Source organism: Mesoplodon mirus (genome assembly GCF_964341445.2).
Source record: "Mesoplodon mirus genome assembly, chromosome: X".
NCBI lineage: Eukaryota > Metazoa > Chordata > Mammalia > Artiodactyla > Ziphiidae > Mesoplodon > Mesoplodon mirus.
Window position 1 is genome coordinate 15065564 of NC_138981.1, and position 12178 is coordinate 15077741.

Here is a 12178-nt window from a genome sequence, read left to right on the forward strand (position 1 = left end):
AGAAACCCTCTATAGAGATCAGTTCATTATTATCCTGGATGGGAGAGTATGGCCTTTCCTTTCTTTTCTTTCTTTTTTTTTTTTTTAATTTTGAGGTTTAATTGACATAGAACTTTATATTAGTTTCAGGTGTACAATATAATGATTTGATACTTGTATATATTTGAAATGATCACCACAATAAGTCTAGTTAACATCCATCACCATCCATAGTTGACAGAATTTTTTTCTTGTGGTGAGAATTTTTAAGATCTATTCTTTTAGCAACTTTCAAATATACAATACAGTATTATTAACTGTAGTCACTGTGCTGTACATTACATCCCCAGGGCTTATTTATATTATTACTGGAAGTTTGTACATACGTAATGACCCCCTTCACCTATTTTGCCCACCCCCACCTTTGGCAACCACCAATCTGTTCTCTGTATCTATGGGTTTGGTTTTTTTAGATTTTACTTTTAAGTGAGATCATACCGTTATTTGTCCTTCTCTGTCTGACCTATTTCACTTAGCATAATGCCCTCAAGGCCCATCTGTGGTGGCAAATGGCAAGGTTTCCCTTTTTTATGGCTGAATAATTTTCCATTGTGTTTATATACCACATCTTTATCCATTCATCCATCAATGGACACTTAGGTTGCTTCCACATCTTGGTTATTGTAAATAATGCTGCAATGAACATAGAGGTGCAGATATCTTTTCGAGTTAGTGTTTTGGTTTTCTTCAGATAAATAACCCAGAAGTGGAACTTCTGGATCATATGATAGTTCTATTTACATTTCCTTTATATATTTTGGTTCCCATTGGCTATGGGCTTTCATCAAGTTGATTTCTCTGCCTCAAACAATGCTACATGGCTTGTGCAAGGGTCAACAATTTGGTGAAGGAGGTAAGGACTGGGGCAGGAAGGAGAGAAAAGGACTTTCCAGCTAAAGTATTCTTTACTCCTAAGACTGTTATGAGTGCAGCATAGGGTCATCGATTTCTATCCATACTGGGGACAAGTGGAATTTCTTTGTGGTTCATCCATCCATCCATTCATTTAATAAACATATATTAAACACTCACTTTGTGCAAGATCTTGGAATAGAGAGGTAAATCATACCCACAGTGACACTTTGGAAGAGGGAAACAGATCAGTAAGTAAATGCATATAAATGGAGAGAGCCTGTTTTCACCTTACAACCTCCCAGCCCTGAGATAAATGCTTTTGCCATTTTCATCAGAAGGAGGGAGAACACAAGGTCAGAGCCTTCCGTTTCCTCACCCACTCAAGTGAATCGAGAAGGGCCTCAGCATTCTCTAAGTGATGTGCTGTCCAAACATATAAGCCGAGGAATGGGGTAAAACTCAGTGGAATTAATGTGAGCTGGGTTCCTGGACTTTTTCCATTTGCTTTAAAAGGTCAGCAAGTTTAATGTGGAATACGTGTGGGGAAAGATGAGCTTTATGCAAGAATGAAGGAAAGATTCAAATACTATCCAAGGTGGATGAAAGGAACTAGCTGTGTTTTATCTTCAAAGAGGCCATGTAATTGGGGTCAGCAGTTATAAGGGGTGGGCATGATGTGTCTGCCAGCCTCACACATCTGTTTAGTGGCAATTTGAATCCTAATGGCGTTTAACCTGGCTCGGGCAATCCTGCCCCCCAGTTCATGCCTATTATCCTGCTGTAGTTATTAACAGCACGCCCTTTTGCTTTCAAAATGTCCTAAGTTAGAAGGCAAATTATGTGGCCATGGTAGTAACTCAAGAAGCGAAAATCAAGCCCCATCTGCATTCCTCATGGAGAAGTATGACCAAAATATGTTTGTTATTAAAATCTTTCATGTTAACATTTTACTGGTGTGGGAAGTTGTAAATCTGCTGGAAATAATAAGGTCCAACAAACATTGTTTCTGCAGGGCTTGTGTTAAGAGAGTAAAGGAGACAGAAAAATGAATAGGATAGAGGCCTACTCTGGAAGAGTTCATGGACTGACAGAGGTGACACAGAAAGAATAATGTGTGCTTGAGACACTAAAGGTTTACATCCCTAGAACTAAAATGCTGGACCAGGAAGGGACCTGGGGATAATCTTACCACCTCACTTTACAGATGAGGATGCTGTTTGCCTGGGTTTACAAAGCCTTTAGGTGTGGAAACGGGGGCTTTGCCTGGGACTGTCCTTGTTTATGCCTATTGTCCTGGCATAGCTACTAATAGCATCCCCTTTTGATGTCAAGAGTGTCCTGGCTTAGATGGTAAATAATATGGTTCCTCTACGGTAGGGAGAGGGTTTCTTGCCTCTGACCAGTATTTCTCCACTGTGGCACTATTGACATTTGGCACTGGATAACTCTTCATTGTTCGCTGGGCTGTGTCCTGCGCATTGAAGGATGGTTAGCGGCATCCCACTCAAGGCCAGTAGCAGTTTCCCTCCCAGCTGTGACATTAAAACTGCCTCCAGACATTGCCAAATGTCCCCTGGGAGGCATAATCACCCTGGTTGAGAACATCTGCCCTAGACAGTGACCTCGACAGTGGTCAGGCAGACTTTACCAGGTTGCCACAAAACTCTAAAATATAACCTACCAAGAATACTTTCATTTGCTTCTTTTTTTTTTTTTTGACCTGTTCATATGACAACCTCAAGGAAACAATTTAAAGCAAATGCTTTAATGGGAAGATATTTATTTCAAAAAGCCCTCAAGCAGAATTATTGTTTTCCAGGTAAATTAATATTTTCTGTGAACAGAATATCCTCCTACGCAAAGGGTATAGAATCTGAAATGTTGGTGCACAACTGCGCAACACGTTAAAAATCATATGGATTGCTATTTTAACCTGTTGCCCAAGTGGAAACCAAAAAGGAGAGAGGATAGTAAAATTATTTCTGTAATACTTGGAACCTAATTTTAAAGTGATATTTCTGAGTATTTTTTTAATAAACAGGAAGAGACAGTGCTGCCCCAAACTGTGAAATTGGTATTCTTCTCATACACCCCACTTTCACTACATTCTCTCCAACATTCTCTCCAACTTGGAATTATTATATTAAACTTTACCGTAATGAAAAAGACTTACCTGTTCTCAAGAATAGTTTATTGATTCAAGCAATATATACTAAGTGGCTCCATGCCAGCCTGCTCCAGTGCTGCAGATGCATTGGTGATCCCTAGTCACTGCCCTTGAGATGCTCAATGTCTAATGGAAACTCATTCATGCCCAGGTGGACTTCAATGATAACATTTAGTGCATGGTGGTTCTCAGACTTGAGTGTACATCAGTATCACCTGAAGGGGTTGTTTCTGATTCCCTAGGTCTGGAGTGGGGTGCAGACAAGTTCTTCAGTGATGCTGATATTGCTGGTCAGGAGACCACACTTTGAGAACCATTGGTTTTATCTCAAGGATATTTAGGCTTCATTAGCATTCAGGAGCACCCAGGCAGGGTGGTAACCTGGCTTCTTTGGCTTCATCTTCCTCAAGTCTCTCCTCCCTGTTTTTGCCCCTTTCCTTCCCCTTTTCATTTCCCATTTCACTTCATGTACCCAGCATTCTCATGCTCCCTTGACCCTCCTCTACCAAACATTGCTCTTAAGGAAGAATTTTATATCAAACATTAGCGTGGCATTAAGGCAATGTCTTACCTTTTCTAGGGTAATTGGCATTAGGACATATCCCTGCTTATGAAATGGGACACAGTGTGTATGTTGACTTTTTAGGACAGATTTAGGCAAATCTCCTCTATATAGGAATCCTTACTGAACTGGACCTGTTGGTGTAGTTGTTACACACACATCAAGGGGTCTCTGCCCTGTGATACACATACACACAAGCACCAAACAAACAGCCACCTGTATAGTGAGGGTGTGATTATTAAGGCACCTTGAAGTCCTGATCTTTTATGATGATTTAAGCAAATCCAGGGTCTGAGTAAACCTTGCTGAAGTGTCAGGATTGTCCTCTCTCTTGTTTAGATGCTAATGACACTTAGAAGACCCCACCACCAGCACCATCACCACTTTATTCATACCTGTCAGTTGGCAAGAGAGCAAAACATGTATCCACCCTCCTACTTACTGGGATTATGAAAATTAATCTAAATATGGAAGTATGTGCAGAATGAAAATTTTTAAATGACATCTTGACTTAAGGACTATTATTAAAGTTAAGTCCTCTCACATTCAAAGTAATCACTAGCTATTAACAATAGGAAGAAATACTTCCTTTTTAAAATTTTGATGGTTGTTTTCTCTTCACCCCCAAATTACTGGGGTTAATCTTTGATAAGAAAGGGAAAGAACCTACGATTACTTCTAGTGTGTGAAGTCCAGGGAAATTCAACATGAACACTCAACCTACCAATGAGTTTGTAACAGGTCATGTGTCTGTTCATCTGGGTTAAATGTCATGTGCAGTTAATGACTGACTAGTCTAATTGGTTCTTGATCTAGTTAACTTTTAGATTAATGGTTGGATCTGAATCCCAATTAGAGCAGTGAGTAGAAAATAACATATGTGTAAGTGTTGTGACCAGTGAATTTGAAGAATAAGAAAGAAAGAAAAAAAGCAAATGCTTTTATCTCTAGAAAAGTGTGGCACAGGCAGAAATTGTCTTACTCTCTCCCATTGCTCCACCTCCACTCTAAGGAGAAGCAGAGAGGAGCTTTGGTGATGAGGGGACAGGAAGGGAAGGAGGAAGACAGTTTCTACCTGGCCTAGAGATTATGTTTCAGGAAAGATATTTGTGTATTACCTCGCATTTCCCCTTCATATTTTAAAAAGTCCTACCCACCCATCCTCTCACCATCTGACCATTCTAGAAGCCAGATACATAATGATGATGCAGACTTAGCAGCCTGCTGAAAGCAATACTAGGTACAGGTTCTGGACATATTATTGGTAGCCTTATCATGCTCTGAAACTGTTTGCAAAGCTACCAAATATTTAAGGGAGGATGAACTGTCCAATCCGAATGAATTGAAGTATCCTAGAACAATAATGATAATAATATCAGCTGCAGATTATAAGACTTCACTGTGTATTCCTTTTTTGAGAAGTACCTTTTACCCCTTTGGTTCCTCAGAGTATTACACTGAAACATTGTGATACATGGAGAGGCTGAAAGCATACTGAGTATACCAATTAGGAATGCATTTGGCTGCAAGTAACAAAACTCACCTTCTAAATACCAGGCAAAGTGTGAAACCCTTTTCAAATATGGTTTTTATCTTTATAGCAACCCTGCAAGATAGTTTTTGTTTTTTAATAAGCACAGAGCAGTTAACTAACTTGCCCAAGGACCAATCTTAAAATAATAGCTTTGCCTGGTATTTTTCAAATCAGTAAAAGTTATAACATTGCTTGAGAATATCAAAACTTCTAAATCAATACAGAAAACTGAGGATTAATTTCTATGTCACCTGATGAAACGCTCAGATGGGCAAGTTCCTAAGTGGAACAGAGGCCCAGGGACAAGGTTATTGTTTAGTTAGGGATATCCATGGGATGTGTATTTTGTAATTATTACAAGTGGATACCTGAAGGTAAAGATTGCTTAGAGGTAGGGGTGGTTGAGTACAGGGATCACATGTCCCTTATGTGGTAGATATCGTCGATTGTCTCAACAACCCTTTCCAATAGCTTTCATCCTTGCCTTCTTTTGTTATAAAGGATATAGAGCTTGAAACCTTATTTTCTAATGAGATATAAGTGGAAATCTACTTAGGGTGGTTCTGGGAAAGTTTTGCTTTCTGAACATAAGAAGAGACTGTCAACTACCATGGTCCTCTCTCCTTTCTCCCTGCCAGGAATGTAGACTCGACATATGAAGCTACACCAGCCATCTTACAGCCACAAAGACAAAAGCCTGTGCACTAACAATCATGGAGCAGAAAGAGATAAAGAGCTGGGTCTTTGATGATATCATCTGTCTCAGATTGCCTGCCTTTGAACTGCTCGTCACATGAGAAAAATGAACTCCTATTTGTTTCAGCAACCGTAAGTTGAGTTTCATGTTATTTACTGTTGAATGCATTCCCAACTGACATCCCCTCCATGGGATAAGCCTCACCTTCCCCCATAATGTTTTAATATAATAGCCTGACTAACCAAAGGAAAAAAGTATCGTACCTGTCAGAAAAATGATAGAAAGTGAAGCCTTGTAATACATGTAATCAGCTTTGTAAACTGTGAAGCATAAATCATGTTGCAAATTGTGAAACATAAGTTTCTATTTGTCTACAGCAGTATAAGAATGATAAATGTATAGAAACAGACAAAAAGAAGAAATCAACCTGTAGATTAGACTGTTGTTCATCATGTATTCATTCCTTCCCACCCTACTTCCCCAAAACTCCATGGGAGAAGTGTATTTCCCTTCCACATTGATGTTAGACTTGGCCATGTGACTTGCTATGGTCAATGGGTTGTGGGCAGAAGTGACCGCCATAGTCTAGGCCTTAAAGAGATATCAGGTGTTTCTGCTCTACACTCTTACATTTCTGTCATCACCATGAGAAGAGCATACCTCGAGTAAGCTGCTGTTCTAACGAGGATGAGAGATGTATGCAGCAGAGATGAACTGAACCCATAGCCTAGAGCCAAGCCCAGCCAAAATCTAACTGACCCCAGGATGCATGAGTAAGAAGTAAATATTTGTTACTGTACCTCACTGGGTTTTTGAGGGGTGTTGTTATGCAGCGTTAGTGTGACAATAGCTAACTGATACACAACCCAGATAGCAAAATCTCACAAAATAAACTATAGTTATTTTAATTTTTTAAACAAATATTAGTGTTGTAATGACCTATAATAACATTCTAAGTGGAACCCAATTTATTAACAAATAAAAAGCCAACATTTACAGACATATTTTTATGCAATAAATTAAGTATTTATTTGCTTAATCCCATTACTTCAGGAATTAGGCATCTCCCTAAATTTAGCCAGTTAAAGTAGGTGTTCTGTTTTTTCCTCACCGAAACTTTAGCTTTATTCATTCAATCTGCTTCTGTCCTTCTATTAGTTATGCTGTGATCAATAATACCTACTCTTTAAATTTTTGTTTAACTAGATCAAAGAAAGCCTCTCTTATAAAACAAACAGAAACAAACTGTTGAACAGAGAAATGTTTTCTTTGCTTGAAAGTAATATTTGTTCTAAATTCTATTAGTTATCTATTACTATGTAACAAATTACCGTAAAACTTAGAGGCTTAAAACAACAGTAAACAGTAAGTAGTCTCAATACGTTAGGGATTCAGGAGTGGTTTGCTGGGTGATTCTGGCTCAGGGTCTCTTATGTGGTTGCAGTCAAGATGTCATCGAGGAATGTACTTCCAGGAATGGCTTCACAGGGGCTGGAGGATCCACTTCCAAGGTGGCTGACTCAAGGCTCTTGCCATGTGGACCTTGCCCATTGGGTTGCTGAGTGTTCTCATGACACAGCAACTAGTTTTCCCAGAGCAAGAAATCTCAAAAAGCAATGTCTCTTATGACCTAATTTGAAAAATCACACTCTCTCAGTTCCACAATATCCTATTGGTTACACAAGTCAGATCTGTTAAGTGTGGGAGAGGACTACACAAGGGTGTGAATACCAGGAAGCAGGATCGTGGGGAGCCCTCTTACAGGCTGGCTACAACACTTTCTAATATACATTTTGGGTTTTTTTGCGGTACGCGGGCCTCTCACTGTCGTGGCCTCTCCCATTGCGGGGAACAGGCTCCGGACGCGCAGGCTCAGCGGCCATGGCCCATGGGCCCAGCCGCTCCGTGGCATGTGGGATCCTCCCGGACCGGGGCACGAACCCATGTCCCCTGCATCGGCAGTCGGACTCTCAACCACTGTGCCACCAGGGAAGCCCCATTTTCTTTTTTTAAAAATAAATTTTATTTATTTATTTTTGGCTGTGTCGGGTCTTCGTCGCTGTGTGTGGGCTTTCTCAAGTCGCGGTGAGCGGGGGCTACTCTTCGTTGCGGTGCACGGGCTTGTCATTGCAGCGATTTCTCTTGTTGTGGAGTACAGGCTGTAGGCACGCAGGCTCAGTAGTTGTGGCGCACGGGCTTAGTTGCTCCGCGGCATGTGGGATCTTCCCGGACCACGGCTCAAACCCGTGTCGCCTGCACTGGCAGGCAGATTCTTAACCACTGCGCCACCAGGGAAGCCCTCTAATATACATTTTTCAATGCAGTCTCTCTCAGACTCTTACAAGCATCTTCTCAAAATGGATTTACAGTTTAAACTCGTGGTTCTCAACCCCCCTTCCTGGGGACATTCAGCAATGTCTGGAGACAGTTTTGGTCTCCTGGCATCTAGTGAGTAGAAGCCAGGGGTGCTGCTAAACATCCTATGAATGCAAAGGACATTCTCCCCGCAACAAAGAATTATTCAGCACAAAATGTCAATGGTGGTAAGCCAAAGAAACGCTGCATTTAAACTATTTAAACTATTACAGTCTGTTAAAATTTTAAACACTTCCCCCTTACAAATCCTTCAATATATCATATAAACACTGCTTTTTGTTTTCAGTCAGGTATAATCAGATTAAGCAAAATTGAGTTATTATAGGTGCACAACCAAAAGGGAGTGAGCAGGAGAAATGAATTTGACCAAGAAACACACACACACACACCCCTCCCCAGAAGAGCTGGAGTCGAGGGAGAGCTTTCCCTTTTGTGTGATATACTTGATGAATTTGCACAAAACAGCACCAAATAATTGCTATTTCATTTGAGAACTCCCTGCCAACAACTAGAAACAGCCCTAGCTGGGTGACACTGTGAATCCTGAGATAGTCAACTGGGGATTTTAAAGACAAGCAGAAGAAGAATAAGAAAGTGAATTCAGTAGTTTTATTGACAACTTAGAGCTTATAGAGCTTTTTCTATAACTCTTGACAAGTTTTCTTTGCATCCAAGGTTAGTTTGAGTGCTTAAAAGGGGCTAAGATAATACATTCACAACACAGTAGCTTTTTCTGTCAGAGACTGATCTCCTCCTTCCTTAGAAGCCAGGGAGGAGTGATTATTAAGCAGACTGCTAGATTTGGGACAGCCTCAGGACTCTTTGCACTCACCAACAATTAGGGAGATAAAGAAGATCAGCCTGAACTCTGATCTTCCTTGAACAAACCATGAAGAACTGAACTGGCTTCTGGGCAATGTTCAGAGCCACTGGGACCTTTGGAAGAAGTCAGATTACACCAGATCCCCTAAGTGTCTCTAAGCTAGCACATGGGTAATGGTTCTTTAAAAAAGGAAAAACATTAATGTATCTTTGCATTGAAAGTTCTACTACTTGATGAATATATATGCCTATATTCTTAAACTTATACGATTTCATAAATAACTATAATATATACAATACATATATTCTCTCTCTCTCTCTCTCTCTCTCTCTCTCTCTCTCTCTCTATATATATATATATATATATATATATAATGATTTTTTTCTTTTCCACATGGGAAACCATGTGAAGCATTGGGAGGGGAGGAATAAAGTAATTCTTAGAGATTGGGGGATGTACAATGAGAGGAAACCATTATCTCATTCCCCAGTTTGGCATCTGCTTCAGCAGCAGGGGTGGGGATGGGGGTGGAGAGGGAGAGAGAAAGAGGTGGAGGGGGAGAGAGAGGTGTTACCTTATAAGGAAACAGGATCATTGAAGATGTGATTGAGCTAAGGATCTTGACAATATCATTAGGCTGAAATCAAGGTGTCATCAGGGTGAGACTCTAGGGATGGTCCATTCCTCATCTCTTACAGCTTCTGGTGGCTGCTGGCTTCCCTGGTTTGTGGCTGTATCACTGCTATCTTGGCTTCTGTGGTCACATTACCTTCTCTTCTTTCATCTGTCAAATCTCCCTCTACCTCCCTGTGCGTATGATTGCATTTAGTGTCCACCCTGACAATCCTGGATAATCTCTTCATCTCAAGATCCTTAATTTAATCACATCTGCAAAGGTCTTATTTCCATATAAGGTAATATTTACAAGGTTCCAGAGATTAGGACCTGATATATTTGGGGGGGTGATATTTTTCAGCCTACCACACCCAGTATCTTGTTCCACCCCTATTCCTTCCAAGGTTCAGCCCTACACCCTATTTATACACACACACGCACACACACACACACACACACCCCTACCTCTTTCTCTCTCCATCTCTTCTCCTCTTCTTTCTTGATAGAGCTGGATGAACCAAGTCGTTAGCCTTCTTTAGCCTGGCGGGCTCAGCTCTGTGTATGCATTCCACCTGTAGTGGCAGTGCTGGTGGTGGAGTAGGTTTTTGTATATTCTTCTAACGCAGCAAAGAAAAGGAAGAAAAACAAAGGAGAAAGTTAACTTTCCATACTGAAAAAAAGTTAAATAGTGTTATTTTGCTATGTGAAGAAATTACATGGTATAGTCGAGAAGTTGTTATAAAAAAATGAATACAGAGATATCTTACCAGGGAAGAGGCTAATGATTGCTGGTCCCCAAAGGTAAGCCTTGATTCAACCCTTTTGGCTAGAATTCCATAAGCTAAAATATAAATGCTTCGCAGGAGTCTGGGAGATGCTGACCCTTCTTCCCCTCACATCTGTCTGTCCAGGAGACATACTTATTTTTAGTCAGTAAAGAAACAAGGAGTTCTTTCTGAAACTTTTACTTTGAAAGTCAGAAATTAAATGTATACTGTTTATCTGAGGATCAATTCTGCACGTTTCATGTGGCTCTTTAGCTATGGTTGAAAGACTTTCTATTGCTCAGTGAGTGTTATTAAATATTAGAACTGACATATCCAGCCACAGGAGCAGCCCTTCTGAAATCAGTGTACTTTAGAAGTACAAGAAATGATAAAGAAAAATATTCAGCTACATAGAAATGAAGAGGAGTTCATTTTAGAAATAAAAATGTTAAAGCTAGAAGAGATCTGAAGTTATTTAGTAAACTTACTCCATTTACTGATGAGGAAACTGAACTGAGGCCCAGAAAGATAACAAGATGTGTCAGTCAGCTATTGCTGCATAACAAACAACTGCAGACTCTTAGAAGCTTAGAACAAGCATATATTTAGCATGCACCTCTGGGCATTTGCTGATTTGGGGTTTGGCTGATCTAGATTTTTGTGCCTAGGGTAGTTCTGTTTCACATTTTAGGTCCTTGGGTTTGCTCCAGGTGACTCTCATCTTCCTTGTACCAGTGGGCCAACTGGACTAGGTTTTTCTCATGGTAATGGTGAAGGCACAAGAGAGCAAGTGGATGTGCACAAGGCATTTTAAGGTCTAGATTTGGAACTGAAACACTGTTATTTCTACCCAAATGTCATTGGCCAAAGTAAGTTACATGGCCAAGCTCAAAGTTAAAGGGCAGGGAAATACTCTCTGCCCACAGTGAGGCCCTGCCAAGGGTATGGATTTAGGATGGGATGAAGAATTAGGGCCAGTCATTTAATCATCCATACAAAGTTTGCCTAAGGTCAAAAAGCTACATAATGCCTCAATTAGGAGACTAGAATTCTACTACACTGCACAAGTGGTTACATTTATTTGATCTAGATTTTTCTCTTTTCCACCCACATAATTAAAAGCCATTCATAGATTTCTATAATTATTATCCGAAGAGGCATATGACACATTGCTGCATGTTAAACGTGGTACTGTTTTCATTCAGTGTCAACCCAAGTTTCTCCAGCCCATGGGCACTAAACTGCTCATATTAAAAAGAAAAGTCCAGGGCATCCCAGGTGGCGCAGTGGTTGAGAGTCCGCCTGCCGATGCAGGGGACACGGGTTCGTGCCCCGGTCCGGGAGGATCCCACGTGCCGCGGAGCGGCTGGGCCCGTGAGCCATGGCCGCTGAGCCTGCGCGTCCGGAGCCTGTGCTCTGCAACGGGAGAGGCCACAACAGTCAGAGGCCCGCGTACCGCAAAAAAAAAAAAAGAAAAGTCCAGATTTCACTGGCTTTGCAAAATCCCTTTCTAGCGGCTCATGAGAGGCCTTCTCATCTTCTTCCCCTTGAACACCTCAAGAATATCTGCTATTGGTGCTGCTCACTGCTACACCAGCCCCTCTGGGAGAGTGCTGATGTCCCAGGTGCCCCAGAACTAGGAGCCCTTGAGTTGCCCAAGTGATGTTGTGTTCCCTTCTGTTTTATGGCTGAATAATATTTCATTATATGTGTGTGTGTGTGTGTGTGTGTGTGTGTGTGTGT

General features: G+C 40.9%; 1 long non-coding RNA gene across 1 annotated transcript in view; it reads left to right on the forward strand.

Moving 5' to 3' along the window:
• The window catches only part of LOC309796783, a 205153-nt gene extending 199174 nt beyond the window's left edge, over window positions 1-5979 (forward strand). The window contains exon 4 of the long non-coding RNA XR_014292501.1: window positions 5796-5979. This is a non-coding gene — a long non-coding RNA (uncharacterized lncRNA). The remainder of the gene's footprint in view (window positions 1-5795) is intronic.
• The last annotated feature ends 6199 nt before the right edge of the window (window positions 5980-12178 follow it).